The sequence below is a fragment of the Pocillopora verrucosa genome, chromosome 7 (genome assembly GCF_036669915.1).
Source record: "Pocillopora verrucosa isolate sample1 chromosome 7, ASM3666991v2, whole genome shotgun sequence".
Classification (NCBI taxonomy): domain Eukaryota; kingdom Metazoa; phylum Cnidaria; class Anthozoa; order Scleractinia; family Pocilloporidae; genus Pocillopora; species Pocillopora verrucosa.
The window spans coordinates 25,621,990-25,628,147 of record NC_089318.1 but is presented as its reverse complement, the minus strand read 5'-3'; the positions used below and the strand labels follow the sequence as shown (position 1 = coordinate 25,628,147).

The 6,158-nt window shown below is 36.4% G+C and overlaps 2 long non-coding RNA genes across 2 annotated transcripts; both read right to left on the bottom strand.

Moving 5' to 3' along the window:
- Positions 1 to 471: 471 nt before the first annotated feature.
- On the bottom strand, positions 472 to 1,586 carry LOC136282688 (uncharacterized). The gene is made up of 3 exons (XR_010718361.1): positions 1,436 to 1,586; positions 794 to 891; positions 472 to 532 (listed from the first exon to the last, which is right to left on the bottom strand). It is a non-coding gene; the product is annotated as an uncharacterized lncRNA (long non-coding RNA).
- Positions 1,587 to 2,039: 453 nt separating this feature from the next.
- LOC136282687 (uncharacterized) lies at positions 2,040 to 4,169 on the bottom strand. Its single transcript, XR_010718360.1, has 4 exons — positions 3,976 to 4,169; positions 3,639 to 3,695; positions 3,284 to 3,340; positions 2,040 to 2,168 (listed from the first exon to the last, which is right to left on the bottom strand). It is a non-coding gene; the product is annotated as an uncharacterized lncRNA (long non-coding RNA).
- Between the last annotated feature and the right edge of the window lie 1,989 nt (positions 4,170 to 6,158).

The following is a 6,158-nucleotide window of genomic DNA, read 5'->3' as shown; positions in this document are numbered from 1 at the left end:
GATTCCAATCCCATACCGCTCATGTCAATTGTGGCTCCTCGATTTCAAATACAAATTTTTTTTTTCTTTTTATACTAAGATTTCTCGACCGCTAGTGGTGCATTATGTTTCAGCCAATTTGCATCAAGAAAGCTGGTTAGACAGGGAAGGTAAGTTAGTCGACATTGGAATTAAGCCGGATGAACGAGAAAAGTTTTTTGTATCCTTGTAGCAATCGGAAAGAAATGGGTGTATACTGGCTGCGTTATTTTTCAAATATTTCTCTTTATCATTCCCATAATCCCTCTAGTTCCTGTTATTCTTGTCGTCAGTGTTATTGTTATCGTTGTTGTTGTCATTTTCTCTGTCGTTACTGTTATGGTTATCAATATCGTCTGTGTTGTTTTATAAAGGGTTCCAAAACACCGGGGAAAAAACAAATCTTTCTTCAGAATGAGACATTCCAGAGTACGTTATGCCACAAACATACCTGTGGATGACTTTTTTCGAATTCAAATATTTCAATCCCAGGCCGATATCGACGGCGTAAAACCTGAAATACCAGACGTTGTCGTATGAATACTTTTAATTGACTTTCTAAGTTGTAACCTGGGTCTTAGTCAGAAGAAAATAAGCAACTGCAAGTCTGCAAACTTAAAACTTAATGCGTTGACAGCGGCATAGAAAAAGCCTATATGTTGGTAAAGATTTAATGAGCATGAGTGACGATTAGGATAACAATTTTAAACACTTCCGGGATGCTCAGCTGTTTTCCTTCACAAGGCGTTGAAACTTCTTTTCATTTAAATCGTACCTGGCGCGTTCCTCACTCAGTTTTCCTCCCTGGGCTCGCAGAACTCCAGCAAAGTCCCCACCGGGCAAATACTCAAGCGCTAAGGCTGTTTTTGTGAGCTGAAACAAAAAAATTCTGTTTAGTTTATTGACATCAGCATCACGGCTGTGTTGATTAATGCTTTGTTTCTTTTTTCAACAAACTGGCGTTAATTACTTAATGAATCGTTCATTAAAATTCATTTAATCCCTCCCTAAGGCTTTCTGACTCTTCCTCATTGGAATTTCATTGACAATCAAATTCCTCAAGCTCCTCCCTTATGCTCTGTTAACGACGACTAATCCCTCCTCCCTTCCCCCTTAAAATCAAGTAGACCCCCCCCAAATCCTTTGGACCCCAAGATTGGCTCGTAAACAATAACTAACTATTCGTTAGTAAAAAAAACTGACTGAGATAGTAGCAGGATCAACTTGCGTTCAGTTTAAAACAATGAATTCCTCAGCACGCTTATTGTTGCCTCCTGAAGGCATGATCACTCCACTGCTACGATGTGCAAAGTTCCATGGCCACGCTAGTAAAAGATTCCTAAATATGGACGTGTTTTATCTGCTCCTGTGGCCAACCTTTCTATACGTATTCAAAAGCCGTTTCTTAGGTACATACTTTGATGGTAAACGCCCGGCATAACTTGGTAACCCTGGAACTCCCGGCCAAGTGGAGGAGGATGAATGTTTCTTTCGACACCATCGATTTGTTTGCTTCATTCTCCTTAAAGGTTTTTACTGCGTAATATCCATGGTTTTTCGGCAATAAAATTGCGCTACCTGAAGTAGGGATAGAATAGCCAAGCATTAAAGAATCTGCTTAACAGTACTTTGAGCAATTTGTAGTGACATCAATTGACGCAACCTTTAGTTTTGGTTTTCCCCAGTCTTCTAAACGCCGAACGACTCCGCATTGCAGCAGCCCTCTTTCCCCAAGAAATTAATAAGAATTGAAGATAGACTGAACCATGGATCAAATTTGAAAATAATCAATCCTTGAGACTAAACAAGTCATAACTATCTCTAATTTAAGTCTCTAATTTTCCTAAATCCCCTGATGGGTGGGCAACCACGAAACAGGCCTGTAAGGATGAACTTTTAGTTTATTTGTCTTCTTTCTCCCACAATATATATATATATATATATATATATATATATATATATATATATATATATATATATATTTATATTTATATTATTTATATAACAGAATCTCCTACCTCGCCAAAGCCTCCTTCCCCAAGTTTCTTAACTTCAAATAGGTCCTGGAAATCAACGTTGTACAAATCTTCCACTCTTCTCATTTTGGTAGGATAATCGGACATCTCCTGACTTTTTCTTTTTCTACGGATCTTTGTACAGAGCAAAATGGAAAAAATTAATTGATTTCATTGGTGCATTGCAAGGAATGGTGATACGGGTGGCTTAAGTTTTGCATGGGAACGCTCTGCATTCATGGCTAAACCCTTAGCCTTTAATACTGATAAATTTATCAAATGTTACAGAAACACAGCCAATCAGATGGCTAGAAAGGTGCTTAATTATTTTATATAGTCTGAGAAAATGAGACAAAAATAAAGAGTACACGGAAGTGTCCGCGTCAGCTGGCAATGCCAACTTCAAATCTCGTTAGATTATATCACACGTGAGCCGCACGTGATTACGAAATAAGAAATTAAGGGGGGAGGAGAAGATTGAAGTTTGAAATATTGAATTTAAAACTAATTGAAGCATTGTATAATATAGTCACTTGCTTTGCATAAGCATTATTATGAAAAGTTGTCTGAATTACTATATTCTGACTTCACTCAGACGAGTTATTCAATTAATGTGAAAAGTTTATTTAGGATGAGTCAGCCAGTCTTGTAGTATAAGCATCCTAAAATTATCTTAACATTTGTACACTGAAAACCAAGGGTTCTACAAAAAGAACCTGTGCCACGCCAGATACGATAAACAGCAGCACAATACCCCGAGGAAAGGGTAAACTAACCTGGTTACGCTGCTAATCAGAAAGAAAAGTTAATGAATGTCGTAATAGTTTAAAGGGCTTTGAAAAAGAAAAGCATATTAATACAAAAGGAAAAAAAAAGAAAGTGGTCAAACATAATACTGACCGACCAACAATGACTTCATTTTCCCATGAAACGCTTAAATAATCCGAAACTTCCATGATGCCACGCGAACCTCTTCAACATGCCATCAGAATATTAATTTCTGATGGCACGTTCCCATGTCACTCAACGTCTTAAATTACATTTTTTCACGCTTTTCATTTATAAGTAATCAAATGATCGCTTGTTCAATTTGGAATAAACGAGCACTCGTTATTTTTCCAAAGACAAAAAATTCACCCCTCTTGCGGTCAATTCTTTTTGGTCTTTGGGATGTTTAAAAATGCAGAAGTTGAACAGGGACTACAGATGAAATAAGTAAAATTTAGATCACTAAGGCTAAAAATTATTACCCTTCGTCTAGTTCTGTACTCTCTCCAAGCTTTCGGTATCAGTTTGGTTGCTTTGAGCTGTCAGGAGAAAAGAAATAATTATATACTGATAAAGTTTAATTGTGTAGATAAACCAGTATGATCTCAATACTGTATTGTTTTTTTCACGTTTGTTATTTATTAGTAACAAAATCAATCATTTTTTTCTTCTTCAATCTGGAATAAATAAGCACTTGTAATTTTTTTAAAGACAAAAAATTCACTCCCTTTACGGTCAATATTTTTTGGTCTTTGGGATGTTTAAAAATGTAAAAGTTGAAAACGGACTACAGATTAAATAAGTAAACTTTAGATCACTGAGGCTAAAAATTATTACCCTTCGTCCAGTTTGGTAGTCTCTCCAAGCTTGCTGTGTTAATTTGGTTGCTTTGATCTGTTAGGAGAAAAGCAGTACTTATATAGTGATAAAGTTTAATTGTGTAGATAATCCAGGATGATCTCAATTCACGTTTGTCATTTTTTAGTAATAAAATCATTTATTTTTTTTCTTGTCCAATCTGGAATAAATAAGCACTAGTAATTTTTTCAAAGACAAAAATTTCTCTCCCCTTACAGTCAATTTTTTGTGTCTTTGTGATTAAAAATGTAGAAGTTGAACACGGACTACAGATAAAATATGAAAAATACAGAATACTATGGCTAAAAATTATTACCCTCCTCGTTCTTCGATGCTTTTTCCAAGCTTTCTGAATTAATTTGACGGCCTCAATCTGTCAGGAGAAAAGCATTATTTATATACTGATAAGTAATTATATATTGATGATAATTGTGAATCCATTTCCCTGATAAGGCCATGGAGTCGAAAGGGAACAAATAATGTCTTTTAGAAAGAATCTCATCTTATTGGATCGGATTACAGCTAAAATCGCCGAGTAAGTCTTAAAAATAATGAAACTTGCAGTTAAGATTTAAAAGACGTGACGCCTTTTGAATCTTAACGGCACATTTATTCTGCAAAGTATATAACAATTTTGATAACGTCAGCATAAAATATCAGCGTCTTAAAGTCGTCACGCCATGTTGAACTACATAATAGAGGTTTACTTTATACGAAAAGTCTCTTCTGCAGTCATCCGCCTACAACGGTCACCTCCGTACACCGGCTGCCTTCCTAGAAATGACCACCTCCTCAGAAGGGCCACCTCTCTACACAGGACACCTACCCATGAACCGCCTCTTTCTTACAACAGCCACCCCCTCACAATGACACAGCAACTAAAGCGCGTCCCAACTGCAACGAGACTCATCTTTCGTCAAGGGCCAGTTTAGAAAAATATTTGTTGCTGAGAACCCTGTCAGCTTTATATCACTAAAGAGTGGGTGAAATTTTTGCAAATACCTAATTAAGGGACGCTATGAAAAATGATTTAACTTCTGTTCCCTGCTGGTTCAGTCACGGTTAGGATGTTTTTCACAAGCATCACTGTTTGTTTGTTTGTTAGTTTGTTTTGTTTTGTTTTGTTTTGTTTTTTCTAATCTATTTATTTTCATTGTAATTGTAATGAGATGATATGTCACCATAAGCACGTTTGAAGAGTTGTAAAGTTGAAGCCCAGTGTACATGGAGTGAAATATCTCACTCTCGATTTGGATTTCCTTTAAAAAAAGCGAATTTATTGTAAACCACATGAAAGAAAATTTTTGATGTTAACTTTTGGAACCCCCTTCCCTTTTTATTTTAAAATAATCCCACCATTTTATGTAACTGAAATCACTCCATAAAATTAAATGATTGAATTTACCATGTATAACTGTGATCATGCTGTTATTACTGTATCAAATTACCTGAAATTCAAGTCTTTTTAATTTTAGTCGACGCCAAGCCCGTTGAATTATGGACGCACATTCATTCTGCAAAGAGAACAAACATTATGATATCAACAGTTAATATGAGCATCTAAAATATCCATGATTATCGCATCAAATTTCCAGTTTCATCATCTTAAGACTTCATATTCTGTTTATGTAGATATCAAAGGTCTATTTTTTTCTGTAGAACCGCTGCGGCCAATGTTTTGAAAATGGTCTTCTCCTTACAACGGGAACTTTCTCAACAACGATTAACTTTTAACAAACGCCATATTTCAACAATGCCCTCGTCTCAAGAGCAACATCCACCTCACAACGCCCACCCCCTTATGACGGCAACCTTTTCACAACGTCTCGGTAACTTGAATGCGTCCAGACAGCTGATTAAAAAACCCGACTGACGGGGGTATAACAAGATGTGTTTTCAAAGACAACAAAATTCTCTCCCCTTGGAGTCAATTTTTTTGGTCTATGTGGAGGATTAAAAATGTAGAAGTTGAAAACGGACTACAGATAAAATATGAAAAATACAGAATATTATGGCTAAAAATTATTACCCTCCTCGTTCTTCGATGCTTTCTCCAAGCTTTCTGTATTAATTTGACAGCCTCGTTCTGTCAAGAGAAAAGCCGTAATTATATACTGATAAGTAATTATATACCGATGATAATTGTGAATCCATTTCCCTGATAAGGCTATGGGGTCGAAAGGGAACAAATAATGCCTTTTAGAAAGAATCTCATTTCGTTGGATCAGACTACAATTAAAATCGCCGAGAAAGTTTTAAAAATAATGAAACTTGCAGTTAAGCCGTACACCGGCTACCTTCCTGATCAACCCTGGAGAAGGGCCACCTCTCTACACAGAACACCTTCCCATGAACCGCCTCTTTCTTACAACAGCCACCCCCTTACAATGACACAGCAACTTAAGCGTCTCCCAACTGCAACGAGACTCTTCTTTCGTCAAGGCCCAATTTAGAAAATTATTTGTTACTGAGAACCCTGTCGGCTTTACATCACTAAAG